Raw genomic sequence first — 14,353 nt, 5'->3', positions numbered from 1 at the left:
CTTTATGTTGCAACCCAAAGTAGGGTATAAGTGTCTTGAACTGCCTGATGACTGCCTCCCCTGTAAAGGTAACTGATCCTGGGGCCTTGTTGGTCTCCCTGACTGTCTCCATACTGGATTTGGTCACCTAAAGTGACTCTAAGAGACCTCAATACAACTAGTCCAACTTTTTGGTGAAAAAGTTTCTGAGTGTCCAGTCGGTTAATTTGCCAGAGCTTGTTTGTGGTCAGTGAAATGCTTCTTTGATTTACTATACCTTCTAAATGGTACATCTCTGGAACTCTCCGGTGGATATTTTTCATTGCAGTGTCTAAAAATACATAAAAATAAAGTTCCTTTCCAGGACTGCAGCACTAGTTGCGTCACGAGTATGAGAACTAAAAGCATGACTCCCAGCGTGCCACTGCTGTCTGGCAGAGCAGTTTAAAACTGCTATCCCGACTTTGCCATTGCACGCACTGGCAAAGCACAAGCCCTCCTTCTTGATGTTTGTAAGACCCTCCTACTGCAGGCCTACTGAACCCCAAAGACAGGGTGCCTTATGTTAAAAGGTTTGATCTGTAGGTTCATGTTTTGTATTTACTGTAGAAAAGGTAGTAGCCCCATTGCAAAGTACAGGGTTACTCACTGACTTCTTAGCCGTGCTAATTTCTTAATGGTGCTACGAAGATTGGTCCTTCAAGGTACAATGTGAGTGGTTACATCGAATTTAATGTCACCAGTGGGCAAAGTCCAACTTTAGTGAGTTGCTGCTCTGTTGCCCATGGATACCAGAGCCCATTTACAAGTGCACACAAAGACTGTCTTTTCATATCCCAGTGCTTGCTAAATCGTGGAGGCAGTCATCGGCCTGGTTTCAGTTTTGTCCGAGTTGGTCTTATATCTTGGAAAGGTAGCACTGGGATCTTCATTTTTAGGGTATCCAGTGTTAGGAGCCTGTTGTCGGCATCGAGCTGTATCTTGGATTCCCCAGTGGCTGTGACTATTCTACAGCTGGCATAGAGCGTATCACCAGGGCTAGAGATTCTACGTTAAGCAGGAAGAGTAGAGCAGAGAGGGTGCATCCTTGTCTCGTGCCTTCGGTGATCAGTATGGTATTCAAACCCAAGACATTGCAGGGAATCTTCGCAAACGGCTTGAATGTAGCCACTAGAGCTTTTTTAAGAAGGTCCGACCGAGGGTGAATGTTTTCATTGTCCAGCATTCAGTCCATCAATTGTTTCTTTTGCATTTGTTGCCCTAAGTGGGAAGGGTATGCCCAGACGTGGGTCCCAAGCTCACCACACCACTGGATACAAGCTAGCCTGGCTGTCAAGACCGTCATGACCATTGTGCAAGCAACTGGCATAAAAAGAACAAAAACCCAGCAGTTATGGACTGCGAAGAGTTTTCCCCCCTGCAATAAGAAGAAGACCGCATCCAGTTTCGAAACTTTTGTTCAAACACTGTGTGAGACTAATAAAAAATTCACACATGAGAAATGGCGGCATGAACAAGAACGGTGAAGTCTCCGGTTCGCGGTCTAGTGTTCCTGGACCCGCGACCGGCAGAGTGTCTAATGCGCATGTTCCACAAAGGAACTGCGCACTTCAACTGTGACCGCGCGCGGAGCAAGAGTCTCCTCCGGGCGCTTGCGCGTTGTGAAATTTTAGTCACTTTGGAAGACGTGAGTAGCGTCTTTTAGTTTTCAGCATCGGACATTCAAGACTACAGAACGCATGCATGATGAGGGAGCGTCTCGTCAGAGAAACTCAGTACCAGTAAAACCTGTTATTCTGTTTTATGGAAAAAAATGTGAGGTAACATTTTTTGATATTTTGTTTGTTGGGCCAGAGAAATTCTCAAGGAGCTGTCAGAGCGAGCAAGGATTTGCGAGGACATTTTAGGTACCGGAATTCTTCCTATTCTTTTGAACTTCACACACGACGTGTGATAAGTGACAAACTGCTGACACACATAGCGCGAGAATCTTACTAGAAAAGGTTCTCTACTGAGGAATACAGCCCATGACTGAAGGACTATCAGTTTAATGAACATTAGTTTTTGTATTGAATAATGGAGCAGTTATACATCACTGTGGGGTACGTATTGCAATTGGATAAGTTATCGAGTAGCATTGTAAAAGAGCAAATTATCTATGTTTTCACTGTCATCCTCTGCAGGTGCAGTTATGTTACAGCTACAAAACCCACAGCATAGAGAGTCACAATAGCCTTAGGTCCATATGGTAAATACTGAGTAGAGGCCTGGTGTATAGGACCAACAAGTGAATGTTATTATTGTTATAAGGTGTGTTTTTCCCTTCCCAGGTGCAGGTAACAATTACGCCTCAACTATACGGACCAGAAGCAAGAGAGGACTGTTATTCTCTACCACAAAGGCTGTCTCTCTGTTGTTCTTTCAATTCCTCTTCCCCCCCCCCCCCACACTTTAGCTGGGACTCAGAGAAATTCTTAGAGTGGCAGTTGAGGTGGTGGGGCGTTGGGACCATCGTCGACTCCTGTGGTCTGGACCTGAAATCTGACAGATTGAAGTGCCAGATAAAACCACCCGAGTTGAGATGGAGGAAGGTTTAGATCTTAAGGCCCCGGCGGGGGTTCTAGAAGGGTTACAAACCCAGTTAACTCAGTCAGCTGAGGAGAACAGGAGGTTAAGAGAAGAAGTTAGGAGCTCACAAAAAGAAACTCAACAAGTCAGGCATAAAATGGAGGAATTTATGGCAGGTGCTTCCCATTGCCTGGATTAGAAACTCATCAAAGGTCAGCAGCGGAGGCTGCTACTCAGGTGATACATTCAGTAGCACCAGTAGTTCCATTGGCCATTCCTGAGAGATTTAGTGGGGACCCACATAAGGCTCAAATATTTCTTACTCAGTGCTTTTTGCATTTTCTGTGTAGGTCAGTGATGTTTAAGGAAGATCAGGTAAAAGTTGCATTCATGCTGTCCTACATGAGCGATGATGCTGCAGCTAGGTCTATGCCCTTAATATCTCGTAATGACCCTGCCTTATACGATTTTGAACTTTTTAGAAAATAATTTTTATGAATCTTTGACTGAAGAACTGCAAATCAGGCAACCGATAATGAATTGCTGGATCTCAAGTAAGGGACTCGCGATCTAGTGGCCTACATTGCCCAGTTCAATAAATTAATCGTAGAAACCGACTGGCCAGAATGTAAGCGTTCTGCAATTTTTTATCGTGGGTTGAAGGACGAATTTAAGGATGCCCTCGCTCAGATACCAAAGAGACAACAGGAAATTTCGGAGCTGATTGACTTGGTCCTCCAAATAGAACATTGCGTGTTCGAAAGAAGATCCGAAAAGAAAACAGAATTTCGCCCATTTGTTCCTCGCTTGGATCGTGCTAAGTCCGATGGGAGTAAGTCAGACTTGATTTCCAGAGAAGAACCTATGCAGATAGGATCTATCAGAGGCCCTCTATCAAAGGAGGAACGGGAGAAGAGACGATCTAAGAATCTGTATATGTACTGTGGGGTGTCTGGTCACTTTGTGAAAGACTGCCCCAAGAAACCAAAAACCAACTTTGGGTTAAAAAACAAATCCCACCAGTAGACAGAGTTGCTCTGGTGGGAAGGACGGAAGAGTCAACTCCGGAACCTCAACAGTTAGTCAATACCCTACAATCCGCCGCCCCGCATCTGATTGTATCCTTTACCACAAGATTTGGGTCTAAAGAAGTTAAAGGAGTGTTGGTCGTGATTGACTCTGGGGCCACAGGCAATTTCTGCGATTTGAAATATGCAAAAGAAATCAGAATTTGAGCCATAAAGAAGAAACATTGTGAAGTAGTCAAAGCAATAGACGGTACAAACCTTACTTCAGATCTCATAACTGTGGAAACAGAAACTTTGGAATTGATTGGACTCCAGGGACATCACAAATTTTTAAGATTCCATCTCATAGATGCCCCTCAATTCCAACTAATTTTAGGGTTGCCTTGGTTGATGAAAAACAACCCAAAAATAGACTGGGAGAGAAGAACTGTAGAAATGACCTCCAAACACTGTAAGGAAAACTGCTTTGTGAATCCTAACCAGAAGGGAGAAGGTTCACCGGCTACAGAATTAGCCCAACTTACCAATCAGATATGCGTCATAGAAGCAAAAGAAATTCCAAGGGAATATCAAGACCTAGCTTGTGTTTTTGACAAAATAAAATGCAGAACAAGCATTGGCATAGCCAATAGGTCTCGCCTTGGGACCTTATAAGTGTTTAGCCATGCAACACTTGATGTTGTTGCACCAAGGATATTGTGCTGGATAAATAAACTCTTATAAGGTCCCAAAGCGAGACCTATTGGCTATGCCAATGCTTGTTAAGTGTAACTGCCACCAACTTCCAGAGGATGTGACGGTTAACGCCGAGGAGGCCAGGCATGCTCACTATGGGGGAATTTTTTTTTTGAGACAAAACACAAAGGAACCAATCTTTGGAACCAGTACCGGATGCACAGCCAATCAAGGATTATAATGAATCCAATAAATCAAGTTTTCCATTCCACCTCTTTTTATCTCTTCTTATTTTTACACGTACTCTTTTATTCATTGCTTTCTTCTTCTTTGATTTATTCTACTCATTCGTCCGTAAATGATGATATTAATACAAAACAGGAGGAATACATGTTTCTGCATATCACGACTTTATTTGCGTCACCCAATGCATTTCGGGATTAATTTCCCTTCGTCAGGGGTATCTGCAAGACAAGTATTCAGTGACATCACCATCAGTCTACATAGAATATTCCTTAATTACAGTACAAAGACGTTAACTAAATGCATTCTCTTTATTAACATAGCCTACGCTGAGATGTTTTTTAGAAAAAAGAATATATTGCTGCTTTCCTTCAATAACAATGTTAACCTTCGTAAACCATTCCAACCCCCAATTCGCTCAGGTTCTGGTTCAAACGCCAGCCTTCTCTGTTTCTCTAAACAGCCTCTCCCCTCTCTATTCGCGCTCTGTCTGGTATCACATCCAATCAACCCCACACTAAGCTTACCGTGATATGCAATGTTGGTTAAAACCCGGAATTCACATCACGTCTACCCGACTTGACTTCCCCAGCATCGTGTCATTTTTCTGCTGAGCTGGAAGCTCTTTCCTCCATCAGACTAAAAAGCTAATGTCGCTGCTAACAATTCACTTCCCCTTGTGCCTCCCTTAATTGATGACCAACGGACAACAACGTGTGTGCAGGCTATCTCCAAACTACGGAGCGGATTGCATGTTTAACACGGAAATATAGTTGCTGTGGTTGACTCATACTCCATATCCCAGAATCCCCTTATTATGTATACTCCTCATTTCAATTATCCTAAGCCCGAAAACTGGTGTCTAAAGATCAGTTGGAATTTTTTTTTTAGCACAATGCAGGGTAGCAACCAAAGGTGCTATGCGCAGCTGCTCAAGATGGAAAAAGCAACACAGTTCAATATTTATCATAAAGGGCCTGCTGCTGCCTACTACCCCTGAGCTGGCGCACATCTGTACACCATTGTGCGGGGGCGTGAATGTCCTGTTTACCATAGGATTTGTACTGGAAGCTTCTCTCCAGTACAAAATCCCATGCCTAGACAAATTCTTAATTATTCCATACTTTGTATATATGCTATACATGCATTTGTGAAATGTGTGCAGAAAGCGCCATTAAGTTGGAGTTACTTTTTGATGCAAAGGCTGGTCTGGCTATCTGAACAGACTGTGCTTTGCATTGAATAACTGTGGTCCTTGCTCTAATATGCTCAAATGACAGCAAAGTAATGCTCTTCTTGATTCAAAGTGGTGCGGTGCAGCTACTTACACTGCGAAAAGGGCACCTGGGGTTGGTACCTCCTCTCCTTTAGACCATTCATATGTGCATCGCTAGCTGTCAGAGAGTGGGTACAGACTAGCGATGCACAGACCACCCCAGAGCAGCTGAGCACAGACCAACACAGAGGAGCCATGCACAGAACACCAGAAAAGCTGCCCACTAACTGCCATAGAGGGTCTGAGCACAGACCGCCACACACACAACAGATGTACAACTACAACAGACCAGCCCACTTTGAGTGGACACATATCGGCACTTACAGAGAAGCAGTAAACTAGCTGACGGCCACCAACCAGCGCCTGCAGGAAGTCAGAGTATCCCCATAGTCAAAGACAGCAGCTGTGGGCTCACAGAGCAGAACACGCACACATGTGCATCAAACAGATAATACCGCAGGCATTGAAACAACTACTAGAATTAAAAAGCCACAGATCAACCACACAGAAGTAGCTACAGAGCAGCCACACAAAGAGACACAGTTGTAGAAGCACCTGTGCAGGAAAAAAAGAATACAGACATACTGGGGGGGTCACAGAACAGTCACACAGCATCAGCGCACTAACAGCCACAACACACCGGCACACACGCACTCACAGAACACTGGCAAGCACAGTCCAACACATATGCGCACAAGTTCTTACAGGGCAGTTATGCACATGCAGTCGGAGCAGCCATCACCCATGTTTACCCTTCAGGTCACCTCCTTAAGCAGTGACAGGAAAGTCTTCTGCGGTCTCTACAGTGGTTAACTGACATTTTTTATCATCCGCTTCGCTTCACCTCATTTGCTGCCTGATCTTCCATTATTTTGATGTGCAAGGACAACTCTTGCACTCGGCTGCTCTTCAGCCCCCCGCACTGAACAAGACATGAGAAGTTATGGCGCTCTGGCCATCACTCGGGCCGCTTGGAAGGACCAGCCGAGCACGCGGGGACCAGACAATGAAAAGCACCCGCTCGTCCCTTTGGTCTGATGCACTTCAGCACCCCAGACACGCAAGGGGGCATCGAGAGCCAGCCTGGAATTGTAGAGGCCTTCTCTTCACTCTTTCTTTGCGCCCAAGTGTAAGCGCGTGCATCACCGTTTCTTTAGTGCAACAGCATTCTTGTATAATGTAGAACAAGCGCGCGCGGGAGGGGGGGAGGGAGAGAGGAGGGGGCCTGCACCTGTTTCCCTTGGGGGAGCGAGCACCATATGGTTTCAAAGCTCACTCCCGCAAGGGAATCGCCAAACTTGCACGCGTTGCCATTAAAGGCAATGCAATGCGTGCACGTTTTTGGCTTTAAAGGCGAAGCAATTGATAAAGGTCTCCTTTCTATGCAGCGCATGCATGCTGCGTAGGCGAGACCTAAAAACTACCCCCGCATCGCTACTATGTCTGCAACATAGAATTGGAACTAGGAGCCACTTTACCATGCAGTCGCTTGTACGCTTTGACTGAAGCTGAAAATGTTTACCAAAAGGAGTATCTAGACGAATAAATGAAGATTGGATTTATTAGACCATCTCAATCCCCTGTGTCGACGCCACTCTTATTTCGGCCTAAGAAGGACGAAAGCCTTTGTACCTGCATGGATTACAGAGCGCTCAATCTGGTGACCATTAAAAACCGGTATCCTCTACCATTAATATCTTAACTTTTGGATCAGGTCAAAGGTGCTAAGGTATATAACAAACTTGATCTAAGAGGGGCTTATCATTTGGTGAGAGTGGCCAAAGGCAAGGAATTGAAAACTGCCTTTAGAGGAAATATGACCTTTTTGAGTACCATGTCATGCCATATGGGTTGAACAATGCTCCCGCAGCCTTTCAGCATCTGGTTAACGATGTCCTTCGGGAATTTTTGGATCGGGTCGCTGTCGTCTATATTGACGACATACTGATTTTCTCAAATAACATTGAGGACCACGTAAAACATGTTAGAGCCATTTTGCAAAGATTATTAGAAAATCACCTGTTCATCAAATTGGAAAAATGCTAATTCCACGCTGAACAAGTAGAGTTCCTTGGATTCATTTTATCGGCTGAAGGTGTGGCCATGGATCGATCTAAGGTGCAGGTTATCCAGGACTGGTCCTCACCAAGAAATGTAAAAGAGATTCAAAGTGTTTTTGGCTTTGACAGTTTTTACAGTGATTTATCCCTGATTTTTCCGCTAAAGTCTCCCCCATCACTCGACTTCTAAAGAAGGGACTGAAGTTCAACTGCTCAGATGAAGCGGAAGAGGCATTTCAGTTTCTTAAGAAGACTTCTGTAGTAATGCACCCAGACCCAGAGCAGGCTTTCTTTGTGGAGACAAAGGCTTCGGATTTTGCTACAGGAGGAATTCTTTCTCAGCGAAACAAGATGACAGGACAACTTCATCCAGTGGCTTACAGATCCAGAAAGCTGTCGGAACCAGAGATCAATTACTCGATAGCCGATAAAGAGCTGTTAGCAGTAAAAGAAGCCTTCCAGGATTGGCGACATTATCTGTTGGGAGCCAAACACTGTGTGACGGTGTTTACAGATCATCGCAATTTGCAATTTCTAAAATCAGCCAGAACTATCACAATTAAGGTGGTCCTTGTACTTTCAGAATTTGATTTTGTAATAACGTACAAACCAAGAGTGAAGAACGGCAAGGCCGATGCATTATCCAGACTGAACATATCCAACAAGGTGAGAGTTCACGCAATGGATCCTATCATTCCTTTGGACAAAATCATTGGGGCAACTCACTTGGAAGTCTTCACCAAGGAGATTTGAGAAAATTGTCCAGTCCAGGAATTAAAGCATTGGGTTGGTGATGATGCAAAAAGAACCATAAAAGATGGACTTCCATACTTCGACGGAATGTTGTACCTTCCCACTAAAGAGTTGCAGGAAAAGGCTCTGAAGAGTTGTCATGATGATCGCATGGCGGGTCACAAGGGCGCAAAAAAGACATTGGATTTTGTTAGATTTGGGGGTCTCTAGTTGGCACAGGTAGGTACTTGCGACAAATAGGGACCCTTGCCTCTTGTCAGGGTAAGGGGGTACACTCCTACAATAACCCCTGCTCACCCCCTTGGTAGCTTGGCATGATCAGACAGGCTTATCTCAGAGGCAGTGTGTAAAGCATTTGTGACCACATACAGTAATCCAGTGACAACACTACAAATGGACACCACACAGGTTTTATATCAAAAATAAGTATACTTTATATAGAATTACCACGACCATAAACAACAAAAATACACAATAATATTACTCTAAGATGGTAGTTTTTAGCTTAGTTCAGTTCAGTTCTTAAGATGCAACACTTTGCGTCAATGTACCTTACGATGCGATGCGCTTCCACGACAATCAATGTGGCAGCGAGGGAAATGCGGCAAAGTTCTGGTGCAAAGAAATAAAGACGTGAAGATCTTCCAGATGCGGCACGCATCTCCGGGGATGCGAGAAGTTCTCGGTTCGATGCGTGGACTGCAGCGGTGACACCCTTGTTCAGAAGTGCGACGGCAACAGCTTCAGCTGTGTAGGAGAGTAGGATCTGCACTTATGTTGCCCCCACTCTTTTTCTGATGTTAACACTGGTTTCTGGCTATAGTCTGGCTGGGACCCTGCTAACCAGGGCCCCAGCCTCTCTGTTCTCTCTAAACAACTTGGAGTGCATATTAGATGCACTAGTGGTTGGATACTGTGGTACCTTATGAGCCCCTAGTATATGGTACCTTAGGTACCAAGGGCATAGGTACTTCACAGGCCTACCAGGGGCTGAAGCATGTATTATGCCACCCCTGAGAGTCAGACTAAATCTGACACCACAGGCCTGCTACTGCAGCCTGGGTGAGGTAGTGTTAGCACTCCTCACTGAGATATAGGTTCCCTATATCTCTCCTTACACACACATATAAACCTATCAGTCACCCCTAAGGCAGGACCTATCAATCCTGAGGGCACTGTGCTTGGTTTCCATGTGAGGGGGTGCCTCTGCCTGAGCAGGGCCCCTCTGCAGCTCTCAGAGTCCATTCTCTGTGGCTGTTTGTGGATGCGGTTAAACCATATACTCTTAAGTGCATTATAACCTTGTGGTAAATGCTAACTCTCGGATGGCAGCATCAAAACATATCGTGTTTGGTATAAAACGCTTTGGAATCATACCCCCAGACCAGTAACTGGTGTGGGAGTATGATCCCACCCTTCTAGAGGGATAGGCATGTACCCACTGAGAAAACACGGTAGAATCCTGAAGAGCCCTGGCATCACAAAATGGATGCCACCAGTCACAGACACTGGGCTGCCCTCCTGCTGCTGACCGAAACTCGCAGTGGAGGAGGCCCAACAATAGGCATCCTGTCACAGGGAGGTGTAAACACCTCCCAGACAGGGTTTAGTGTATTGGGGCTGGGTGGGTGCACTCCTAGAGTGCTTTGAAGTCCTGCACTGGGGGAGCAGTAGGCTCCTCTGTTCATATGCCAGCTCAAACCGGTTCAGGGGCTACCTGCCCTGCTCTGGTGCAAAACTGGACAAAGGGAAGTGGGTCCCATGACCCTCCCATAGGAGGGGTCATAGAGCTAGTCCCTCCCTTCCATGTAGTATAAGTTAGGGAACCCTTGCCATTGCAAACTAGATATCCCTGGATGACGCTCTGAAGAAGAATCCTGGACCTTCGACGTTCCACTGCCTCTGGAAGCCTGAAGAATCTCCCTTGGAGTCAAGGAGTGACACCCCTGCTTGGCAGGCACCAAAACTTTGAATCAACAGTCGCAAACTTTCCCGCTCCCGCCGGAGTCCGGAGTCCCTGCCGCCCCAGAAATGGATTTCCTGACAAAGCCATCGTGAGACCCCAGCAAAGCTGATGCAAGTGGACCCCACGAGTGATGAGGAACCTCAATACCTGGATACAGGCACTATTTTTGAGTGCAACCCCTTCACGACGTTCTATGAACTTGTGCATTGGACCATGTGTGGTCCAAGCCTCCAGCAGGATTGCCACTGAAGATTATCATGCCTACCTTGTCCCGCATGACCGTGGGCTCCTGGTGAGTGAATCCTCCCGAGGCATCTTTGTGATCCCTTGTTGGCTGGCTTGTGGGTCCCCAGAAGACTTTTCTACAGTTTCAAACAGCTCCTCTGGTTGCTCCAGTCCTGCCCTGACTTACCCTCGCTGGGTGAGTCCCTCAGACATTCCTGGTCTGCACCGCTGACTTTTTACACTTTCCAGGAGACTTGCTGTTACCAAGGCTTGTTGGCTCCAATCTGGTCACCGACACTGCAGTAAGCTGCAGACTTTGTGGAACACGCTGAATCCAGCTCCTGGTTGTTGTCGACGCCTCCTAGACCTCGTGACTGAAGAGTCAAGACACCCGTGATCACCTGAAATCACCCGACGACTTTGGGCATCCAGCTCCCTGGCTCCAAGTCACTGCCAAGTGACTTTGAACACTGTCTCCTCTGCTTTCAGGTCTTCCTTCTTCTGAATCCAGCCTTGGATTCCACCGGACACTCCCTCTGTCTTCACAAGCAGCAAGTCTTCTTTGGCTCCCATTGAAAACGACGCCGCAACCCGACACCAAAAGACACCTATGCACCCGGCTTCCCTGGATGAGTTAACTCCAGCACTATGGTGCTCCTGTGTGTGTTAGCTCTAGAACTACTTACCCTGTAAGTTACTTGCTTGTAGACTCTCCCGAAGTATCCTAAAACTTTAAAATTCCAACGCGACTTGCTCCATTGAAGTCTATTGGGATCCGCGGCTGTGTTCTCACACTGCATGCGTCTCCAGTGGGTCCTTAACTTACCTGCCTTGGGTGGATTAGTGAGGCCTGAGCGCTTCTGAAGGCCCTAGGCCTTGTCCCTTCGCAAGTCGATACTCCTAAGTCTCTTTTTTAGTATATGGTCTGGTACACCCCTAGGGCCCCAGCCATATTTGTGCTTAACTTGTTGTGAAACGTTGATTTGTGCATATGTTCCTGACTTCTAATCTCATAAAGAGATTAGTAGAGTGTGTCTAGTAATAAATACATATATATTTTATATATATACCTGTGTGGTGTACTTTCATTGAGTAATTCAAGAGATTAGAAGGTAAAACAAGCTGCTTTACATTCCTCTAAAGACTTAGCCTGAAGGCTGCTCTCCACAGCTACCACTAGTATGGATTTCTTTAAAAGATTGTCTTAAACTTATCTACCATAAGAGTCGAATTTTACTGGTGCAAGGTGGCCACTTTAATTAGTGACCAGCATATACCAGGCCAACTTCTCACAAGCTGCGACACTCTTCTCCCAGTTTGCGTGAAGCTTCCGCACAATGCGACAACTACAGCGGCGACATCCTTGTTCAGAAATGTGATGGTAGCAGCTCTGACGGCGGCGCGCTTCTCTTGGGATGCGGGGCGCTTTCTTCGATGCGGTGCAATGCGACAGTTCCAACGGCGACACCCTTGTTCAGAAGTGCGACAGCAGCAACAGCGACGGTGACATGCTTCTTCCTCGTTGCGAGACCCTTCTCTCGATGCGGTGCATTGCGACTACTCCAGCGGCGACACCCTTGTTCAGAAGTGCGATGGCAGGCAGCAGCGACGGCGACACGCTTCCTCTTCGTTGCGAGACCCTTCTCTCGATGCGGTGCAGTGCGACAACTCCAGCGGCGACACCCTTGTTCAGAACTGCGACGGCAGCAGCAGCGACGGCGACACGTTTCGGCTTTGTTGAGTCGCGCTTCCAGCTCCTTGCAACACGCAGTCCCTCAGATGGCCCAAAACAGCAGCAGGCACTTCCAAAGAACTCTGGGGAGCTGGGGGTTGAAGTCTGTTGTCCCTGAGACTTCAGCAGGAGGCAAGCTATGTTCCAAGCCCTTGGAGATCCTTACAAGTTGAAATAAGCACACAAAGTCTCTTCTCCTTCCTTTGGCAGTCAGGCAAACCACTGCAGGCCAATCCCCCAAGCAGCACTTCAGCTTAGGGATAGTCTCTCCTCAGTTTCTTCAGGTTCCGCTCCTCAGTAAAGGTTTCTTCTTGTTCCAAAAGTGATCTAATTTCTTGGGATCAGGGTCCCAATATTTATACCCCAAAATCCTTTGTCCTCTGAGGGCAGAGGGGCCTTTGCCAGTCCAAACCAGTTCTGGAGCACTCTGTTTACATGACTCCTTCTTTCCTTTCACACTGCAGGGCAGAAACATCAGAAGCGCCACAGGAGATGAAGCCAGCATTGTGGAGGGAAAGTACAGCCCTGGAGCACTTTGTTGACATGATTCCTTCTCTCCTTTCACAGTGCAGGGCAGAGACATCAGACACACCACAGGGGATGGAGCCAGCACTGTGGGCGGCAGGCACTGTCCTATTCAGGTCCCAGGTGCAACTCCTCCCTCCCATCTAGATGCAGATCTCTCTATTCACCACTGGGTGGACTCACCCTGTCTCCTGGAATCCCCCAGCCCTGTCACTCAAACTCCAGACAAGGAATACACAACCTAGCAGAGGCAGGTTTGAATGGTTAGACAAGTAAATACCTACTTTCTGAAAGTGGTATTTTCAACCACAGAATGTTAAAACCAACTTCACTAAAAGATGTATTTTATCAGTTCAGGCATACTAAATTCGAATTTCTACCATGTTCTCTGAGTCAGTTAAAATTATAAACATGTCAGTCAGTCAGTCAGTCAATACTTTATTTCGGCTATATAGCCATAAAAGCCAATATACAATAAACAAAACATTTACATACATACAAGCCATAATATACAATTACATACAATAGACAAAAGGTGATTTTATCTCCATGGTTAAGCAATACCAGTTAAGATATAAATAAGAATATTAATTTAATTAAAAACCAGATTTTTTTTTTTTTTTTTAAATGAATAATTCTATAAAACTGAGGTAGAAAAGATAGAATAATACTGTAGAGCAAGGGTAATCCATAATTTCCTCCCTCTGCTATTACAGTTTATGACCAAAGCGTTTTCTAATAATATATACATTAAATAGAAATCTACTTATACCAAACACCATCAATTGAGAGGTGTTAGATTTTAGTATGCGCTCCGCTACTTTGTATGTCCCGACCCCCATGTTTTTACAAAGGGGTTTGATCCAGCAGAGCCTCGGTTTCATATAAGCCGCACAAAAGAAAAGTATGTGGGCAAGGTCTTCCCTTGCCCCAAGAGAGCACATAGTTCACACATCCGAACCATTTTCCCCAACCCACCTACAAGTGTAGGTGTTGATCAGTAATACCCCATATCTGAATTGTAGATACAGTGATTTTGCTAAAGGAGGAGCAATCTCATCCATAAATTCTTCGAAGTTAGGTGAATCTTTTATATCTAAGAAATTCTGAGTCAGTGTGCCAATCATAGACCCAAGGATTAGTTCACCATTGACGTAAGACCAGAAAGTATCCTTAAGAATTTTTTTAGAAAACTGGGTCATATTGTGAGGCTCCTCCCAAAAATGTAAAAGTCCTAGTCTCTTAAACCACGTACATATATACTTCAGCCATGGGGTTTTCTGATACTCATCCAACTTAATTAGTTCAATCAAACCAGACTTA

At 45.6% G+C, this 14,353-nt stretch overlaps 1 long non-coding RNA gene across 2 annotated transcripts in view; it reads left to right on the top strand.

Annotated features, from left to right (window-relative positions):
* Window positions 1-1,685: 1,685 nt before the first annotated feature.
* Window positions 1,686-14,353, top strand: part of LOC146822423 (uncharacterized) — a 107,867-nt gene continuing 95,199 nt past the window's right edge. The window contains exon 1 of one of the 2 annotated variants that reach the window (XR_014963294.1): window positions 1,686-1,794. This is a non-coding gene — a long non-coding RNA (uncharacterized LOC146822423). Of the gene's footprint in view, window positions 1,800-14,353 lie in introns of both variants that reach the window. The other variant, XR_014963296.1, reaches the window with a different exon arrangement.

The sequence above is a fragment of the Triturus cristatus genome, chromosome 6, assembly GCF_964204655.1.
Source record: "Triturus cristatus chromosome 6, aTriCri1.1, whole genome shotgun sequence".
Lineage (NCBI taxonomy): Eukaryota > Metazoa > Chordata > Amphibia > Caudata > Salamandridae > Triturus > Triturus cristatus.
The sequence above is the reverse complement of the archived record's forward strand: the minus strand, read 5'-3'. Positions and strand labels throughout refer to the sequence as shown.